Below are 21749 nucleotides of genomic sequence, written 5' to 3'. Positions count from 1 at the left end.
GCGGCACTGGGAACTGATCTGTGACCTTCTGGAGAGGGAGAGAAGAGTTCAATCTCTTGTGCCACCTCAGCTTCCTGGTCTGCTGTGCCTCTTATTGTCTCTCCTTTGTGTTTCTTTCTGTTGCATCATCTTGCTGTGCCAGCTCTCCACTAAGGCCAGCACTCCTGTGCGGGCCAGCACCTTGCTTGGGTCAGCTCACCACGCAGGCCAGCTTGCCTTCACCAGGAGGGAATCAAACCCTGGACCTCCCATACGGTAGACGGGAGCTGAATCACTTGAGCCGTATCTGCTTCCCACATGATTGTTCTATAAACTCACAACTTGTCTAATTTAAAAAAAAAAAGTCAATGTCACAAGGAAAAAAGTTGAGGGGACTGGTTTCAATTAAGAGACTAAATAGGTAAAACCAAATGCAATGTGAGGTTTTTAAAATCAGATCCTGATTTGGAAAAAACAGCTAATCAAAAAGACATTTTTGTCAGATATGGGAAAATTAAGAATGTGGTCTGGGTATTAAGAGACTTCTTGTTATTTTTCTTAGGTCAGATAATGATACTGTAATCATATAGCTGACTTTTTTTTTTTTTGCTGAAAAAGCTTTATTCTTTATACTTGGTTCAGGGCCTGGTAGAGGGCTACAAGATGGCAGTTAAAAAAATGGTTCCTGACTAGAGGGGCTCAGGCAGAAGCCTGGATGCTGGGGGAATAGAGCCCCCCAAACCCTCATGGCCTCTGGGCTCCGGAAGTTCCTAGTCATGCTTGAGAGTGAGCCTTTCAAAGAGATACTTGCCCAGCTAGGCCTACAGGCCAGCCAGCCTGTGGAGGGTGGTCAGCTGGTCACCTATCTTTTTGCTCAGATTCACCTCCTCATCTAGGAAATGGTTCTCCAGGAAGTCACAGAGATGGGGATCTGTGTTAGCAGATCCCAGGGCATGCAGATCCAAAAGGGCCTGGTTCAGGGTCTTCTCCAGGACAAGGACAGCTTCCATGTCATCCAGGGTATTACTCCACTCATCTTTGGAAGGTTTCTGCACATCCTGGAAGAGGACACGGCCGCTGCGCTGGTTTTGCATCCTCAAGAGATGCTCGGTGCCCTTGTGCTTCTCCTTTGCCAACTCGTGGAAGAAGAGGTCCACATCGTTGCAGTAGAAATAGCAGCCCAGAGAAAGGTATCGGTTTAGGAGGCCTGCAGCTGCAGGTTGACCAGGCGGTTAACAGAGGCCTCCACTTCAGAGGAATAATTCTGACGGATCTGGGAAGTCATGGTTGGTCGACAATGAGGAGTTAACCACACAAAGCAGTGTTAGTTGGTCCTGGAAGCAGGGGATGGCCAAGAAGCTGGTCCCAGAGGTTGCAACTGGAGAAGCAGTTGCAAGGTGGTCGATGCTGAGGAGGTGTGGGTAGAAGTCCCCAGGTCTGTTCCGTTCAAACACTGGTAAAGCAAGAGACAGATCGGTGGGATGGCCGGGCACCCTGTGCCCTGACTTATTTTTTAAATTTATTTCTCTCCCCTTCCTCACCCCTCCCGCACTTGTCTGCTCTCTGTGTCCATTCGCTGTGTGTTCTTCTGTGTCCGCTTGTATTCTTGTCAGCAGCACCTGGAATCCGTGTCTCTTTTTCATTGCATCATCTTGCTGTGTTAGCTCTACATGTGTGTGGCACCACTCCTGGCCAGACAGCACTTTTTTCTCACTGGACCGCTCTCCTTATAGGGCACACTCTTTGCGCGTGAGGCTCCCCTACGTGGGGGACATCCCTGTGTGGCACGGCACTCCTTGCGTGCATCAGCACACACATGGGCCAGCTCATCACACGGGTCAGGTGTGTTAGGCGGACGCTCTGTCCGTTTAGCCAAATCCACTTTCTGTAACTTATTCTTAATAGATGAATATTTTAGGAATGAAGTGTCAAGATGCCTCCAATTTCTTTTGAAATGGTTCAAAAATATATAGAGAGATATTTTTGCAAATAAGGCAAAATGTTGATAACTTGACTCTCAAGGGTAGGTATATGGGTTTCTTTGTATTATTTTTAATTTTTCCTTATGTGTAAACATTCATAACTAAAATTTGTGAGTAAAGCATCAATTATAAATTAAATCCAAGTATTAGAATTACGGATGGTTTATATTTTCTTCTTGGCTTTTCTATATTTTCCAATTCTCCTAAAAATGACTCATTATAATAGTTCTTATAATTAGAAAGACTGGAAATAGATACTGGATTATGTTTATAAACTGGAATGTTCTTCTGGGCATATTAGATTATACTGGATTCAGGTTTCACTTTTACTTGATTAAATAATGATTAAGGCTTTGATTGGGTCATATCAGTAGGATGTTGAGTCCCCGCCCCCTTGGTGGAACTCACGGAAAAACTGCACGGTAAAGAAGAGGTGGGAGTTTTGATCCTGGAGCCTGGAAGTAAACACGCAGGAGAAACAGATATGTGAGGAAAGAGAGAAGGTTCCATTAGACAAGCAGAGACTCTGGGAAGAGAGACAAGCCATGCATCTGATAGTTTACAGCTGACCTTGTGGAGAGAGCAGAGCAGCTGAGCCCAGAAAGGAACGACCCCCAGGAGAGACAAAACTTATCCCACCCTACAGTTGATACTGGAAGAAGTTGGAATCACGGAGTTTTAAGAGGAAGCCTGAACCCTTGCAGACATCAGTAGCCATCTTGGTCCAACATGTGGCAACAGACTTTGGTGAGGGACATAACTTATGCTTTATGGCCTTTTGACCGTAAGCTTCTACCCCAAATAAATACCCTTTATAAAAGCCAACAGATTTCTGGTATTTTGAATCAGCACCCCTTTGACTGACTAAGACACTAACATTCACAGAAAAGGAAAAAAAGACTGGAAGGAAATGTATCAAAATTATTTTTAAGTTTATAGAAAATTATTTTCTCCAACTCCCCAAATTTGTATTAAGGTGACATTATGTGGCGAAAATGAATCTGTCAGTCAAGCTGTTTCCAGCTGGGATAGAGAGCCAAGGTCCCCTACTGTTACTTTATTTTTGATCAAGGGCCCCGATTGTACAACAATGTTCAGGTGAGAGCGCTATGCTGAGAAAGCCAAAAAGTCACGGCGTGCCTGGCCCATGGGTCACCTCCTTGTGTTGCTCAGTAGACAGTGAAAGCCCCTATGTGAAAGGAGACAGTGGGAGCCAGTGAGGAGCATTCTGGGCTTGAGAGTCCAGAGATGTGGGTTCTGGTCCTAGCTCTGTCACTATTTCCCTTATGTGAACAACCTAGCCTTTCTGTGCCTCATTTTCTATTTCTATAAAATGGGAGAACTGGACTATTCCATATATATCAAAATCACCTAGGAGGCTTTATAAAACCCAGATTCTAGGCTGTACCAGACCTCTCAATTAGAATCACCTGAGGTGGGACCCAAGCATTGGTAAAAGGTTACAAGGTTACTCCCTTTGGTAACCACTGGACTACATGCTCTCCAAAGTTTCTTACCTCATATTCCTCCCCAGCAAGTAGGCTCTCAGAAAAAAATATTTATTTCCTCCAAAGTTCCAAAGGCAAATGTGGATCAATGTGAACCAAGGAGGAAAACTCCCCAGAGCTCAGGCCCTTCTGGATTAGACATGACCTTCACCTTTCTTTACGCACACAAGTGAAGATATGACGATATGAATATATGCAAACATAAAATGCAACACAAGGTGAAGTCACAGAAAGTGCACTGGAGTTAGAATACCACCCACTTCTTATTAGCCCCTAATGGGTCAAACTGCTTACTCTTCCTTCATTTATACATAGGAAGAAAAATCCCTGTCTATTCTACCTCACATTAGTACATATAACAAATAATGTACACCTTTCTAGATCCTGACTACTATCATTACGTGAGTTCCAAACTTTTCCAAGTCGAGGCCATGTACAAATAATACACTTTGGACATCACCATGATGCCGGTGGGAGGCAAGTGGCAGACTTGGTTGTTGAGGGGGAAGGCAGGGTCACTACCTCTGCCACTTGTATCCCACTTACTACAGCATATGCACTTGAGGAAAGCTTAGCTGTAGTATACACACTAGGAACACCACCATGCATCCCTACCCTCAAGATCACAATCCAATAGGATAAGACAGATATGGGAACAAAACGCCCTGAAGTGTTATGGTTGCTATGTATACATCAGGTAAAAGGTCCAGTGAAGACAGACAGGAGTGGTCAAGTCTACTTGTGGGAGAGGGAGAAAGCAGCCAAGACCTTCTTAGGGCTCAAACAAGTTCAGAAAAACTGGTTACAAATAAGAAAATCAAACATAAAGAATGAATAACTTGCTCAAAATCACACTGGGTATTCATGGAGAGTCATCAGCTTCTCTGTCCAGCACTCAGTCTGTTGCACCAGAGGCTTGCAAACCTCAGTCAACTCATGGGTGCCTGACAAATTGACTGGGATGCTAATCACCACAAAACCTAAAGATAAGAGACGAAGCTTTAGACATAAAGATAAGAGAGAAAACCATAAAGCCCCTGGAAGAAAAACATAAGGGAAAATCTTCAAGATCTTTTATTAGGCAATGGATTCTTAGATATGACACCAAAAGCACAAGTAACAAAAGAAAATATAAACTAGAATTCATCAAAAATAACTTTTGCGTATCAGGGGGCATTATCAAGAAAGTGAAGAAAATGTACAGAATGGGAGAAAATATTTGGATCTGATAAGTGTTCAATACTATGAATATAGAAAGTACTGCTACTGCTCAACAACAGAAGGACAAATAACCTGAATAAACAAATGGGTAAAGAACTTGAATAGACATTTCTCCAAAAAAGATATACAAATGGCTAATAAACATATGAAAAGATGCTCAGCATCATTAGCCATCAGAGAAATGCAAATCAAAACATGATGAGGCAAACGGATGTAGCTCAACAAATTGCGCCACCGTCTACCATACAGGAGGTCCAGGGTTCGATGCCCAAGTGAAGTGCCGGCCCACATTGGAATACTGCCCCACATAGGAGTGCACCCGTGTGGGAATGCTGCCCAGAGCGCGAAAGCTGCCCTGTGCAGGAGTGCTGGCCGATGCTGAGAGCTGGCACAGCAAGATGACACAGGAAGAGACACAAAGGAGAGAAAATAAGGAGGCATAGCAAAACAGGGAGATGAGGTGGCACAAGAGAGTAATCGCCTCTCTCTCACTCCGGAAGGTCCCGGGATCAGTTCCCAGAGCCACCTAATGAGAATACAAGCAGACACAGAAGAACACAGAGCAAATGGCCACAGAGAGCAGACAACAGGGGGAACGGGCAGGGGGCAAAGAAATAAATAAATCTTAAAAAAATAAAACAAGGGAAACGGACTTGGCCCAGTGGTTAGGGCATCCGTCTACCACATGGGAGGTCCGCGGTTCAAACCCCGGGCCTCCTTGACCCGTGTGGAGCTGGCCCATGTGCAGTGCTGATGCGCACAAGGAGTGCCGTGCCACACAGGGGTGTCCCCCGCGTAGGGGAACCCCACGCGCAAGGAGTGCACCCCGTAAGGAGAGCCGCCCAACGCGAAAGTAAGTACAGCCTGCCCAGGAATGGCGCCGCCCACACTTCCCGTGCCGCTGACGACAACAGAAGCGGACAAAGAAACAAGACGCAGCAAAAAGACACAGAGAACAACCGGGGGAGGGGAGGGGAATTAAATAAATAAAAATCTAAAAAATAAATAAATAAAATAAAATAAAAACATGATGAGATAACATTCCATAACTATTAGGATGGCCATTTTTTCAAAAAAAAAAAAAGGAAAATAACAATTGTTGACAAGGATGGGGAAAAAAACTGGAACCCTTGTGCACTATTGGTAGGAATGTAAAATGGTGCAGCCTCTGTAGAAAGCAGTATGTAAGTTCCTCAGAAAGTTAAGTATAGAATTACCATATGACCCAGCAATTCTAGGTATATACACAAAGATTTGAAAACGGGGACTAGAACAGATGGTTGTACACCAATGTTTGTAGCAGTATTATTCACAACTGCCAAAAGATGTAAACAACCCAAGTGCCCATCAACAGATGAATGGATAAACAAAATGTGGTCTATACATATGTATTAGTCAGCCAAAGGGGTGCTGATGCAAAATACCAGAAATTGGTTGATTTTTATAAAGGGTATTTATTTTGGGTAGGAGCTTACAGATACCAGGCCATAAAGCAGAAGTTACTTCCTTCACCAAAGTCTATTTGCACGTGTTGGAGCAAGATGGCTGCCGACATCTGCGAGGGTTCAGGCTTCCTGGGTTCCTGCAACAGGGGTTCTTGATGTTGGAGTTTGATACTGGTCTTAAGGTAGAGCCCCGGGGAAAAACAAAGAGCCGTTCACCTGATAGTCTATAGCTGACCTTTGGAGAAAATGGAGCTGAGCCCAGAGGAACCACTGAACCCGTTATGCTTTTTTTTTTTTAAGATTTATTTTTTGTTTCTCTCCCTTTACCTGCCCCTCCAACCCCAGCTGTCTGCTCTCTGTGTCCATTTGCTCTGTGTTCTGTGTCCGCTTGTATTCTTGTCAATGGCACCAGGAATCTGTGTCTCTTTTTGTTGCATCATCTTGCTGCATCAGCTCTCGGTGTGTGTGGTGCCACTCCTGGGCAGGCTGCACTTTTTTCATGCTGGGTGGCTCTCCTTACGGGGCACACTCTTTGCGCATGGGGCTCCCCTACATGGGGGACACCACTGCGTGGCATGGCTCTCCTTGTGCACATTAGCACTGCATGTGGACCCACTCATCATATGGGTCAGGGGGACCTGGGTTTAAACCCCAGACTTCCCATGTGGTAGGCAGACGCTCTATCCGTTGAGCCAAATCTGCTTCCCCTGTTATGCATTAACTCCCCTTTCCCTGCCCTCCGCCCCTGGCAACGTATGTAACCTTTTGTTGAATCCTAGACATTTTGATATTTTCTGTGTTGTCACTGCAATTTAGACCTGAGATATCTGTTCCTTAAGACAGTATCCAGCTAATATTATGACAGAGCTTTCCTTGAAAGCCATGAGCTAACAAATAAGGAGGAAGAGGAGCAGGAGGAGAAAACACCTTTCCCAGTCTTTGCAGATTAACCTGTGTGAGTGCTCTCCTTCAGTGCTTATCTATGCAATGAGTATAGAGAATAGTTCCAGGTCAAAGCATCGGGGCCTCCCAGATCCTACCTGCACATGCCTCTAGTCTTGGGTATGCATGTGTGGTCCTGGGAATTCTCCTGTTTATGAACAGGACCTCTTCCCTAGAAAACAGTTTTCTCACTGTCCTGGGTACTGCACACTATATGTGCTATAGTTAGCAATCCCATTTCCCAGGCAGCATGGCTTGACTGTTCTCCCACAGCCTTCTACAGGAGAGCTCCGTGAGTCACCTTCAACATACAGGACAAGTTCTGGGACACCAAGTCCCACAAGTTACCACCAGACATACATGTTCCCAGAACATGCACAAGGATTACCCTGCTCCCTCCAGAAATGAGACCAGGACCTGTGCTGGGAGCACAGGCTGGCTCCACAGCACACTGATGAGGTGCTGGGGAGGCGCCAGCCAGGGTGCCAGGAGATGCTACCAGTTTTAAGTTGCCTTTTTCTTGATTCAGTTCTTGCCCTATCACTGCAGTCCTTTACACTGTTTTCTAGTGCTTGAAGAAAGATGTTTCTGCCAGTTCTTGCTGGTTGTTCAGAGCTCCTGTCAGAAACGGAGCCCTGAAGTGTCTTATTCTGCCATTTGATGGAGCACAACCCCAGTGTAACAATTTTAAAGTGTACAACTCAACATTTACTTGGATGTTGTGCAACCACCACTATCATCTAGTTCTAGAACACCTTCATCACCCCAAACATTACCCCCTTAACCAAAAGCAATCACTTTCCACTCCCTCTTGCTCCCCAGCCCCTGATAACCAGTAATTTTTCTATCTCTATGGATTTGCCTATTCTAAATATCTCATATAAATGAAATCATACAATATGTGATCTTTTGTGTCTGGCTTCTTTTACTTAGCCTTTTTTTTTTTTTTTTAAGGCAAGCTGCACCCCACTAATTTTATGATCCAGAAATGGGTCAACATAAGTAGTTTAGAAAATACTACCTTAGAGGACTTAAGTTAAAAATAAACTAGTTACAGATGGAAAAGTCAAAGAGAAAAAATGAGTTGCTCAAAATTACACTGGGCATTTATGGAGTCATCTGTGGCTCTGTTCAGTATTTGGTCTACTAAACCAGAAGCTCACAAACCTCACCAATGCTTATCTGCACCCAAAGATTCACCAGCCAAATGAGGACAATGTAGTGAGATTTTTTTTTTATAATCCAATTTCATTAAATTTAAAGCAGCTGTCCTTTATTCTGAATCTTTCCTTCCTAAAGTTGAGAGTTAAAAAAAGACCCTTTCTTTTACAAGATAATGGTTAAGGTAGATTGAGGGTAGTGGTGGTTCTGTCCTTACTTATGAAAATGTGAAATCTGCAATTCCATGTTGAACTCTCCCATTTTATGTGTACATTTTTGTGCCTTCTATCAAATAACTTTCACAAAACAAAATTGTCTGGGGGGACAGTAGGTATCATTGGAAAAGTAAGATACATGAAAGAGAAAAGCTGGGATTTTACTTTTAACCTTATAATCTCAGTAGCAGCCAGAAATATGAGAAGTGTTGAGGAGAGTGAACCTGGGCGGGGTGGGGTGTCTATCTTCATTGTCACTCTTTCTGTCCCCCTCCCTCCTATAACCAAACCTTACTCAATCATTTATTCATCCACCCATCAAATATTTATTAAGTGACCATTGGTTCTGGGCACTGTTTTAGGCACTGGGCAGAACAGAATGACCCAAATTCCTTGCCATCTTGGAACTAGTATTCCGGGGTGGGGATGAAGAGAGACAGAGACAGACAAGTAGAGATAAACAAGTAAAACCTTAAACAAGGGTGATATAAGTGTCATGGTGTAGGAAAAAGAGTTTAGATTGTATTTAAGCTTTGTATGACCAGCTCCTATTGTAAATGTTACACCTATTCTATTGTAGACGTTGCAGTTGTTAGATGTTGCCCCAATTATTGTAAACGTTGCTGTGCTGATGAGAAACAGCTGCTTTGGAGTTCCTAGTAAATACAAGGTGGAAACTAGGGTCAAAGCTCTTAGTTCCCAAAGCTGTGAGTCTCTTGGTCCCATCTTTATCTCCTCTTGTGTCTTTCTCTCTGCCCATTATTTTGTGAAGTTCTGCATTGCCTTCCCTTCGAGACAACCGATCCCAGAGCTGATCTCAGCAACTGGCGCCCAGCATGGGGCTTGAAGGGAAGAAGGATAGCTTCGAGTAAAACTAGAGTGGTTGTGATGGTGAAGAGCCCCAAGTGGTTTGGAAAGCCTTCAGAGTCCTCGAGGGTTTGCTTATATTTCCCCAGGAGACAGAGAACGTCCTGTGTGGGTACTAACTCGTTGGATAAAGCCATACTATAAATGTCAAGAGACAACGAAAGTTCCTGTGGAACCCAGGACCTCTGGTCATGCAGATGGAGAGACAGACACTGGGAACTGCATGGCTGGGTCTCATTCCAAGGACTTAAATGGCTTTACATCAAAGTATCTAAACTATACAACTTGTTCAAGCATGGCATTATAAAGCAAGTATGACTTGGGGACAGAAAGATTAAGAAGGAAATTGAGAGGAGGAAAAGTGGAAAAGAAATGTTGAATTATAAAAGGAAGCAATGAAGAAATTCTAGATTAACAGATTTGGAACTGCTTTTGTGTTTGTTCAATGTCAGTGGGTGTGTTGTAATTGTTTCAGCATGTGTGATTGTTAAAGAAAAAGAAAAAAGGAAGGAAGAGAAAAAAAGAAAAAGAAAGGAAGAAAAAGAAAGGAAGGAAAGAAGGAAGAAAAAATAAAGAGGAAGGAAAAAAGAAAAAGAATTGTCAGTGTATATTTTGATACCTCCGGATGGTGATATAATTTAATAAAAGGTTCTGAAAGAGCTCTATTCAAATGGCCAAAAATTTAAATAAGTGCTTATATTACCTAAGTTTAAAATGTTAATGAGATCTCTATAGTTGTAAGTCTTGATTAACAGAATTACTATAAGTTTCTTCATAAAAAATAGCTCTTTCTTAAATTGAAATGAATAGTTTTTCTTCATAGGATAAAATGAAAGATGTAAAAGTTAAGCAAATATTGAAAAATGTAAAAAGTTTGTGGGAATGCTAACTGAAATTTAATAAGGTGTATTTTGTCCTAAAATAAAATGGTTAGTATGGAGAAATGCAGGACAGAACTAGTATGCATATAGCAAATTGTAAAAGTATTGTGGTAGCATTCAGTGAGATAATGTTTTGTAAAACAAACATGAATGAATACAAAATGTGCAAAAACTGTGTGAAAAGGTCAACAATGGATTTTTGCACTTCTTCAAGGTTTTCTGCCCTGGCCTGCTGGCAATGAATCTGGCTACATAGAAGAAACCTGTGGCAGTGACCCTACTAAAAAACATCAGAGAAAATGGTATTTTAAGGGCCTGGAATAGGTAAACAATTGGGACAAGCTGTAAGGTCCCTGCTACTCTATCAAATTATTAAATGTTGTTTCGTTGGGTAAGTTGTAATTGATAAAGTACAATTTTTCTCATGTTAACAGAATTTGTAATATTGTTGGAAAAATAAAAATCTATTATCCCTCACTGAGATGTGTTGTTAATTGGGAAAGGTCCTTCATGGGAGTAGGAGGACCTCCAACAGGCTGCTTTAAAAAATAAAAAGAGGGAGAAGGTGGATATTGAATTGGATGTGGCCGGCACTAATACTGGCCTATATAGCCTTGCTGATTGGGAATTTTAAGCCCATGAGAAATGAAAATCTATTCACTAAATGTCTACTAGTTGGAAGTCTTATTGTTTGTCGTTGTATAATCTACTACAGTTATGGATTATGTATAAAATGCTTGAATACTAATCAGAACTTGAATAATGTAACATTGTATACTTAAGTGATTTGATGAACTGTACGTGATATATAAATGTACCTTGTTGACTGTATATGTAAATCTCTTGTTTTAAATTTGAACAATCCTGGGACTGAATATATTGAGGGAAAAATTTTAATGAGTATTGTCCAAACCTAAAAGTGAAAATATCATGCAGAAAGCTCTGTTAATCAGTGAACCAATGCCTTATGGGTCAGCACTTCTGTTATTTTTAATCAAGATTCTGGTATTAGCTGCTGGTTCAGGACTTCCTAGCCATGAGCTAGATGTTCCAAAGCATTAGAAAAGCATTTTACCTAGCAGAACACTTACTGGAATATATCTAGTTTTTGTGTGACCCCCTATGTGCAAAAACAAAAAGGGGGAAATGTGGGAAAAAGAGTTTAGATTGTATTTGAACTTTGTATGACCTGTTCCTTATTGTCAATGTTACACCTATTCTATTGTAGATGCTGCAGTTGTTAGATGTTGCAGTTGTTCCCTATTATTGTAGATGATGTTGCAGTTCTGATAACAAACAATGGCTTGGTAGTTTCCAATAAATAGAAAGTGGAAACTAGGGTTGAGGCTCTCAGTTCCCGAAGCGGTGAGACCCCTGGTCCCATCTTTATCTCCTCTCGTCTTTCTCTCTGTCCTTTATTTCGTAAAGTTCTGCACTGCCTTCCCTTTGAGCCAACCTATCCCTGAGCTGATCTCAGCATCATGGAAAATAATAAAGCAGGAGCAATGAGAAAGAGAAGGCGAGGGGAGTGGAGGGAGGATGCCATTTTAAACAGGGTAGCTGGGGAAGAGGATTTGGCTCAACTGATAGTGTCTGCCTACCACATGGGAGGTCCAGGGTTCAAACCCAGGTTCTCCTGACCCATGTGGTGAGCGGGCCCACATGCAGTGCTGATGTGCACAGGGAGTTCCGTGCCACGCAGGGGTGTCCCCTGCGGATGGTGCCCCATGTGCAAGGAGTGCGCCCTGCAAGGAGAGCCGCCCCGCACGAAAAGAGCGCAGCTTGCCCAGGAGTGGCACCACACACACACACACACACACAGAGTTGACGCAGCAATATGACGCAACAAAAAGACACAGATTCCTGGTGCTGCCGACAAGAATGTAAACAGACATAGAAGAACACACAGCAAATGGACACAGAGAGCAGTCAATGGAGGCAGGGGGGAAGGGAAGAGAAATAAATAAGTAAATAAATCTTTTTTTAAAAAAGGGTAGTTAGGAAAGGCTTCAAGGAGAAAGACATTAAACAATGGCCTGACAAAGGGTGCGAACCAAACTACAGATATCTGAAGGAAGAGTATTCCAGACAAGAAAATGTAAAGGTCATAAAGTGAGGTGCGTCTGTCGTGTTCAAAGAACAGCAAGGAAGCCAATATGGCTGAAGAATAAACAAGAGCGAGAGCAGTAAGAGAGGAGGTTGAGAGGGACAGAATCGGATTATTTAGGACCTTATAGGCCACAGTAAGGACTCTGCCTTTACTCTGAGATGAGAAGTCAATGGAGAATTCTCAACAAGAATTACATGCTCTTAGCTTCCACCGGAGAATAGATGGACAAAGGAAGACCAGCAACGAGGCCAAAGCACAAGTCCAGCTGAAGATGACAGTGACTTGGACCAGTCGTGGTGGAGGTGATGAAAAGGGACTGGATTCTGGAAATATTCTGAAGACACTAAAAAGAGGATTTGCTGACCAACTGGCCAAGGGATGTGAGAAAAGGAGAGTCAAGAATGACACTGAGGCTTTTGGTCTGAGCAGTGGAAGAACAGAGTTGCTATAAACTGAAATAGGGAAGGCAGCAGGAAGCAGACTTAGGAGATAAGATCAGGAGTTTGGCTGTGGACATTTGAAGTTGGAGAGGCTCATCTGGCATTCCAGTGGAGACGTCAAGAAGGCATTATCTATCCTGGGAAGTGAACTTGGCTCAACAGATAGAGCGACTGCCTACCACATGGTAGATCCAAGGTTCAAACCCAGGGCCTCCTGACCCATGTGATGAGCTGGCCCACACGCAGTGCTGATGCAAGGAGTGTCGTGCCATGCAGGGGTGTCCCCATATAGGGCAGCCCCACATGCAAGAAGTGCCCTCCATAAGAAGAGCTGCCCAGCGCAAAAAAAGTGCAGACTGCTCAGAGTGGCGCTGCACACACAGAGAGCTGACGCAGCAAGATGACGCAACAAAAAAAGAGACAAGGATTCTGGGTGCCGCTGACAAGAATACAAGTGGACACAGAAGAACACACAGCGAATGGACACAGAGCAGACAACGGGGGGGGGAAGGGGAGAGAAATAAAAATAATTAAATCTTTAAAAAAAAAAAGTAGGCATCATCCTAAATCCTATCCCTCCTGAGCTCTGCTAATAGAATAGTTAGTTTAGAATCAGGGAACAGTAGAACTCAAGGTGACCCTCATATCAACAAACATACATTTTTTTACTTCATTTGACAGATGAGCATATGAATGCACAAGGCACATACCTAGTTAACAAGTTAGGACCAGAATTCACATCACTCCATTACCAATGCCATGCTTTTTCCACCACACTGTCTACTCAATTTAAACTGAGGTGTCACTGATTCACTTAACGAATATTTATCCCATACCAGACTTTACCGCTTTGGTGCCTGAATGAAAGAGGTAAGCAAGACAGACACAGTCCCTGTTCCTGTTGAGTTAATAGTTTGATGGAGAAGACAGAGATGAAGTAATCACTCCGGGGACCATGTAAGCAACCAAAAAAAAGTGCTAGGAAAGAAAAATTAAGATTCTACGTCAGCAAAATGTGGGAAAACCTAATCTGTCAGACTGAGGGATAGTTTCTCAAAGAAGAGATGTTTAATCCAAGACCTGAAACATTCATAGGAGCTAGCTAGGCTAATTAAATGGGGTTCAGGGAAAGGAGTCCAGGGAACCTGCCAGGCAGAGAGAATGGCATCTACAAAGGCCCCGTGGCAGGAAAGCACTTATAATTGACAGACCAAAGAGAAAGTCAGCTCGGCTGGAACAAAGTGAGCAAAGTACAGTGGCAATGGCAGAAAATAGGGCTAACGAAGTAAAAAGGGTCTCATGAGAGAGCTGGAAGGTATGGAACAGCTCTGCCACGGTGCCCTGACAACCATGACCACAGCTTAGTATGACTCTCATCAGAACATCTTGTGATACCCCCAAAACAGAGAGGATGGGAGGCCTTTAAGGAGCTGTTATGAAGCCACCTTCCACGGTTTCTCATCATCTCCCAGGTTCTGATAAGGTATGGCACTTTCCACACTGCCCTGTCCCCCCACCCCCCAGAACAGAGCTGTGGAATATAAAACTGCTTAACTGCAGTGTAGACTGGCTATTTGCCAACAGGAGATTGGAGTAAAAGTTAGACTTACAGAATAAACATTCAAGACATCATACCAGGGTCCCATACCTCACCCCTCCACAAGTTGCATTGCAGCCATCAGTTCCTTTTATTTGGTTTGGTCCTTCTTAGTGTGTTTACGAGGACCCAGGATCTGGAACCTTTTGGCTTATTATTCTTTTTGCTATGTAAGTATTAATAATACACTGTTTAAATCTAAAATTGGCTTGTACCTTTACCAGTTGAATAAGTCAGGCCTTGGCCTTATCTTGTGTGTGTGAGCTCAACAACGGGACATGTTAAATTTTTACCTTGAGCTGAAAAACATGGGAAGCCACTGAAGGTTTAAGAAGGATCATGACAGGATCAGATTTACATCTGCAAACAAATAATCACTGTGGCTGCTTGGAGTAGATAGGGGCAAAAGCAGAATAGGATGAAGCCAGCTTATCATGTACCCTCTTTCGTAGCAGCACATTTGTACTGTAAATGTTCATTCCAAACACTTGAGCAACTATTATATGTCAAGCAATATGACACGGATACCAAGAAGAGGAAGACCATCTCTACACTTAGTCTGGCCAGGACACAGCATGTGAATGCAGCCCAGTGTGACATAAGCAAAGAAAGAAGTACACACAAGGATAGGAGAACAGTGGAGGGAGCAATTAATCCTACTTAAGATGTCCAGGCAAGGCTTCATGGAGAAGGGAATGCCTGAGCAAGGCTGTGGAGGATAAATAGGAGTTTGCAAGGCAGTCAAAAAGAGGAGAGACAATATGTAAAAATATATGGAATCGGTAACTGGATGTGGCTCAACCAATTGGGCTCCTGTCTACCATATAGGACGTCCAGGGCTCAATGCCCAGGGCCTGCTGGTGAGGACAAGCTGGCCCATGCAGTGAGCTAGCCCTCGTGGGAATGTGGCCCACCACAGGAGTGCTGCCCTGCGTGGGACTGTTGCCCTGCATGGGAAAGCCACCCCATGCAGGAGTGCTGGCTGACGCAGAGAGCTGGCATAGCAAGATGATGCAACAAGAGACACAGAGGAGAGAAAATAAGAAGACATAGCAGAACAGGGAGCTGAGGTGGTGCAAGAGATTAATTGTCTCTCTCCCACTCCAGAAGGTCCCAGGATCTGTTCAGAGCTGCCAAATGAGAATACAAGCAGACACAGAAGAACACACAGTGAGTGAACACAAAGAACAGACAATGGGTAGAATGGGGGTTGGTGGGGAGAGAAATAAATCTTTAAGAAAAATAAATCCACGGAATCATCATGAGAGGTGTACAGGAACCACAAATAACTCAAAATGGTGGGGTATAAGACAAAACAGGGAATGGTAGGAGGTCTGGCTGGAAACCCCATAGGACCTGAGAGGGTGTGGTTCACCATCTGTCATTAGTCAGCCAAAGGGATGCCAATACAAATTATCAGAAACCTGTTGGCTTTTATAAAGGGTATTTACTTGGGGTAAAAGCTTACAGTTACAAGGCCCTAAAGAGTCCAACTCAAGGTTACTTCCTCACCAAACTCTGTTGCCATATGTTGAAGCAAGATGGCAGATGACATCTACGAGAGTTCAACCTTCCTCTTTCCTCTTAAGACTCTGTGGGCCCAGCATCTTCTGATCTCAGCTGTAGATGGAGGGTTCCTTTCTTTCCAGGCCTGCTCCACTGCTCAGGCTCTGGTCTCTTCAACTGCAAACTATCAGGCGAATAGCTAAGCTCTCCCCAGGGCTCCAGTATCAAAACTAAGTTCTCTCCTCTGCAGTTTCTTCTACTGTGTGTCTCCTTGAGTGAGTGTCTATTTATATAGCCCATCAAGGGGGCGGGGACACAACCCTGAGCCACACTAATGACATGGTAAAATCAAAGTCCTAATCTTGATTTAACCAAGTACACATAAAACCTTTGAATTTAATACAATCAAAGGGTATCACGCCCAAAGGAACAGACCCATTTATAAACACAATCTCTCTTTTTGGAATTCATAATCTCAAACTGCCACATCATCTTAAAAATAAATTATAGTGGTTTACAAGAGGCAAAGAAGCACAGTGAAAAGAACTTACTTAGTCCTAGCTCCAAAGCCCAGCTTTACCATTTATTACTAATTTCAACCATGTTTCACTTTTGAACTTGCTTCCTCATTTGGAAAAAGAAACTAATATCTATAGTATTAATGTGAGATATAAAATAGCATGAATGTTATTCTGAGAACTACTGTGGGGTGTGAAATAATATGAATGGGCTCAAAAGGCAAAAGTTATTATACAAAATGCTAAAAACAGATTTTAAAAAAAATAAGTTACATATACTGGGATTTTTTTCTCCCATTATAAAAAGTAGGGCATATTCCATGGGGAAAATATAATAAAACACATAATTTTACAGACTCCCTGAAGCCCATGCAGGGACACTTATCACCTCCCCTCCACCAGACTTCCTGGGCTGATGCCAGGTATCCAGCAGGTATGCAATACCTAGTGATTCCAAGAGAGGCACCACAGACTAGCTCTAGACCTCCCCACAATGCCTGATGTGTGATACCCACTGTACTCACACTGAATGAGTGTCATCAGGGCTGAAGTTTCTGAGCAAAGAAAACAGTGATAATAATAATCATAATAATATTAATACTGAATACTTTCTATCGGGTGCTGTAACAATTCCATTTCTCTATAGCTACCCATATCAAAAGAATGGTCATTGAATCACTTTGGCAGTTTGAGATTATGAATTCCAAAGAGAGAGATTATGTTTATAAACTGGTCTGTTCCTCTGGGTGTGATCTCCTTTGACTGTATTAGATTCAGCTGAGATGTCTTTGATAAAATTATGTTAAGATTAGGGATTTGATTCGATCACATCAGTAGGGTGTAACTCAGATTAAGTCCCCGCCCCCTTTGTGGGCTGATATAAATGGGCACTCACTCATGACGACACAGAAGATAGTATAGAGGGAAATGGACTTTGGCCCAGTGGTTAGGGCGTCAGTCTACCACATGGGAGGTCCGCGGTTCAAACCTCGGGCCTCCTTGACCTGTGTGGAGCTGGCCCATGCGCAGTGCTGATGCGCGCAAGGAGTGCCCTGCCGCACAAGGGTGTCCCCCGATAGGGGAGCCCCACACGCAAGGAGTGCACCCCTAAGGAGAGCCACCCAGCACGAAAGAAAGTGCAGCCTGCCGAGGATTAGCGCCGCCCATTAGCGCCGCCCACACTTCCCATTAGCGCCGCCCACACTTCCCGTGCTGCTGATGACAACAGAAGGGGACAAAGAAACAAGACGCAGCAAAAAGACACAGAAAAACAGACTCCCGGGGGAGGGGAGGGGAATTTAAATAAAAATAAATCTTTAAAAAAAAAAAAAAAGAAGATAGTATAGGAAGAAAGAGGGCTCCACAAGACACAGCAGAGAAGAGAACTTTGATCCTGTGGTCCTGGGAAGAGAGATGAGTCATTTGCCTGATAGTCTGCAGCTGAAGAGAACAGGGCAGCTGAGCTGAGGAAGCCGGGAAAGAAACAAACCCAATGCCAGCCTATAGCTGAGATCAGAAGAGGCTGTGTCCACCGAGCCTTAAGAGGAGGAAGGAAGGAGAGACCAGGCCAGCCATCTTACTTCACCATGTGGCAACTGGCTTATGGTACCTTGAGTTGGACTCTTCAGGGCCTTGTAACTATGAGCTTTTACCCCAAATAAACACCCGTTATAAAAACCAACAGATTTCTGGTACTTTGCATCAGCACATTTTGACTAATACAACCACTAAAGGAAATACTTAAAAATTAGAAAACAACTTAAACGTCCATTTAAAAAAAAAAGTTAATTTACAGTACATCCATTTTATGGAATACCATATAGCACTTTAGGAAAAAGCTGTAAGATTCATTGTTAATTATAGACAAAGTGTACAACATATTTTAAAAACTGTTTTTCTGTACGTACACATATGTATTTATGGAGATACATACCTAAAAGGACATACCTCAACTGACAGCTCAAGCAAGGGGTAAAAGGAAGGGGGATTTTAGCTTTCCTTATCTTTTATCAGTAGTAGTCAAATATTTATAAGAACGTTCTCAGGAATTGGATGTGGCTCAAGTGATAGGGTTTCTGCCTACCATATGGGAGGACCCAGTTCGATCTCTGGGGCCTCCTGGTGAAAAAGGAGAGAAAGCGTGCCTGTGCAGTGAGCCAGGGCCCACACAGCGAGCTGAGTACCCACACAAGTACCTGCACAGCAAGCTAGGTGCCTGTGCGATGTGCCAAGAGCCCGCGCAAGTGCCCGAGTGGTAAGCCAAGTGCTCGTGCAAGTGCCTGCATGGTGAGCTGAGTGCCCATGTGGTGAGTCGAGTGCCTGCACAGCAAGCCGAGTCCCTGCGTGGTGAATCAGTGCCCACGCAAGTGAGTCACAAGGCAAGAGGATGATGTAACAAAAGAGAGACAAAGGGGAGAGTGAAAGTAAAAGTGCAGCAGAAACCAGGAATTAAAGTGGTGCAGCTGACAGGGAACCTCTCTCCACATCAGAGGTCCTCGGGATCAAATCCCGGTGAATCCTTGAGGAGAAAAAAACGAGAAGACAAAAGGAGAAATAGATACAGAAGATCACACAGTGAATGGACATAGACGTTAAAAACAGCAGGGCGGGGGAGAGGAAGGAGGGAAAAAAAAGCTCTCATTCCTACTTGTTTGATAAATACATGTATAATATATAATAAATTATTTTTTCTTTATCTTTTTTTCTGTCATAACTGTTTTCAATTTGAATTGTAAAATTTTTTAAATATTGGAAATAAATACACCAAAATATTAAGGATAGTAATTTCTGGATGGGGTATTAAAAATAATTATACAAATTTTTTAGGATATTCTTTATGCTTCTGTATTTCCCAAGTCTCCTAAAATAATTATCTTTATAAACGAGAAGAAAAGGTAAGAAAATAATTTTATTTTACAAACTGACTGATACTACTGTCTTATAAAATGCTGTGACCAGGGTATGAGTAGCTCAGATTTTCAGTCATTTAAAGAAGAATGACGACATGGGCATTTAAAAAATAAATAACTTCCTGGAATTGTGTCTTTTTCCCTAATTCCTAAAGTAAAGCATACTCAATGCTCAATTCAACCTGGTACCAGGGCCCCAGAGACTTTTTTTTTTTTAAAGATTTATTTATTTATTTCTCTCCCCTCCCCCCCCAACCCCGGTTGTCTGTTCTCTGTGTCTATTTGCTGTGTCGTCTTTGTCCGCTTCTGTTGTTGTCAGCGGCATGGGAATCTGTGTTTCTTTCTGTTGTGTCATCTTGTTGGGTCAGTTCTCCATGTGTGCAGCACCATTCCTGGGCAGGCTGCACTTTCTTTCGTGCTGGGCGGCTCTCCTTATGGGTGCATTCCTTGCACGTGGGGCTCCCCTATGCGGGGAACACCCCTGCATGGCAGGGCACTCCTTGCACGCATCAGCACTGCATGCGGGCCAGCTCCACACGGATCAAGGAGGCCCGGGGTTTGAACCACGGACCTCCCATGTGGTAGACGGACGCCCTAATCACTGGGCCAAGTCCACCGCCCCCAGAGACTTCTTGAGATCACCTGTAAGACTCTCCAACCCAGATGTCACACAACTAGGAAATGGAGAAATTTTTCCCATACTTGGAGCCCAAGTCTCAGTCCTTGTGAAATCCTCTAGGTAAATACAATACCAGGTCCTTATGAAGAAGAGATCCTTTAACTCAGCCCTCACCCTCTATTTTCTTAGGAACAAAGGGGCTGAGGCAGGATCAAGACAGCCTGAAGGCAGAAAATTTAGCAACGTTTATTAGCCCCTGGTTCAACATAATCAGACAAGGAAGTTTATTTTCTTCAAAAATACTGCATAGTTCTAATACTTTACAACACCATATACTTCTAATAAGGAACTAAAATATGCTTCCATTATATCAAAGTACAGATTTCAGCACTGGAGACCTCGGCTCAAATCCCAGCTATGCCCTTCACAAGCTATGTAACCTTGAGTGGTTTTACTTAACCCCTCCAAGCATTGCGTTCCTCATCTGCCAATGGGGATAAGGTCCTCATAGGCTGCAATGAGGATTAAAGGAGAGAATCTATGAGAAAGTACCCAGCCCAGTGCCTGACACATGCTAGGCCTAACTTCCTAGTATGTCCTCTGGAACCAGATCAATTGAGCTCAGCCAGTCCTATAAATCAATGAAAACCATAATCATGTCTTCTCCATTCTAAATACCCCTGTTGCACTTCCTCTGGTAGGACACAACACCCTAATTTTACGTTTGAGGGACAATCTCCCGTGAGGGCAACCAGTGGCCAGATGCCCACAGATCTATTTTGGAGTAAATAGGCAGTTAGTTGCTAACACTGCAGAAAACAGCTACATGCCAGCTACTCTACTGAACCCTGCTGTATACAGCTCGACCTCCCTACTGCCCTGAAGGCTCAAGAGGCTCAGAGATAGCACGTGGCCTCCCCAAGGTTACAGAGCTGGGGACCCACAGAGCCTATGCTCTTCTCACTGTGCTACATACAATGTCTCCCAACCTCTACTTCAGGCCCAGCAGCCAGGTGGGCTCAGTCCTCCAAGGAGGCTCTCAGCCCCAACTGTTGGGCACACCTGACCTTCTGTTTATCCTGTGAAGCTAGGCTTATTGGTGTTGCCTCTTATGGAACCACATGCCAGTGGGCACCAGCACTCCAAGCAACACTAAGAGCAGAAGATGGCTGAGCTGCCCACATAGGCTGGGCTCCTGGAGGAGGCCTGGTCTCTTAAGAGTTGCTTCATGGGAAACGGACTTTGGCCCAGTGGTTAGGGCGTCCGTCTACCATATGGGAGGTCCGCGGTTCAAACCCCGGGCCTCCTTGACCCATGTGGAGCTGGCCATGCGCAGTGCTGCTGCGCGCAAGGAGTGCCGTGCCACGCAAGGGTGTCCCCCGCGTGAGGGAGCCCCACGCGCAAGGAGTGCGCCCGTGAGGAAAGCCGCCCAGCGTGAAAAGAAAGAGCAGCCTGCCCAGGAATGGTGCCGCCCACATTTCCCGTGCCGCTGACGACAACAGAAGCGGACAAAGAAACAAGACGCAGCAAAGAGACACCAAGAACAGACAACGGGGGAGGGGGGGAATTAAATAAATAAATAAAATCTTTAAAAAAAAAAAAAAAAAAAAAAAGAGTTGCTTCAGCAAGTGACAGAGAAGAAGTCACCAGTCCCATTCTGATATGTCAAAGTACCACTGTGGAGACACTCCAACCCCAGTGCCATGTCACAGAAAAGCCATCCATGCTAGAGTTAATGGGCCTGGCTTATTATCTCAGCTCCTCTGGTTGTGGATGCCAGACAAGATTCTTTACCCCTCCGAGTCTGTTTCCTCTTCTGTAAAATGGAGGTAAAAGGGCAGAGTATTTG

At 43.7% G+C, this 21749-nt stretch overlaps 1 protein-coding gene across 1 annotated transcript in view; it reads right to left on the bottom strand.

The window, feature by feature from the left end:
* Positions 1 to 21749, bottom strand: part of ACO2 (aconitase 2) — a 69253-nt gene that overhangs the window by 38889 nt on the left and 8615 nt on the right. The window lies entirely within an intron of this gene.

Source organism: Dasypus novemcinctus, chromosome 12 (assembly GCF_030445035.2).
Source record: "Dasypus novemcinctus isolate mDasNov1 chromosome 12, mDasNov1.1.hap2, whole genome shotgun sequence".
Taxonomy (NCBI): Eukaryota; Metazoa; Chordata; class Mammalia; order Cingulata; family Dasypodidae; genus Dasypus; species Dasypus novemcinctus.
The sequence above is the reverse complement of the archived record's forward strand: the minus strand, read 5'-3'. Positions and strand labels throughout refer to the sequence as shown.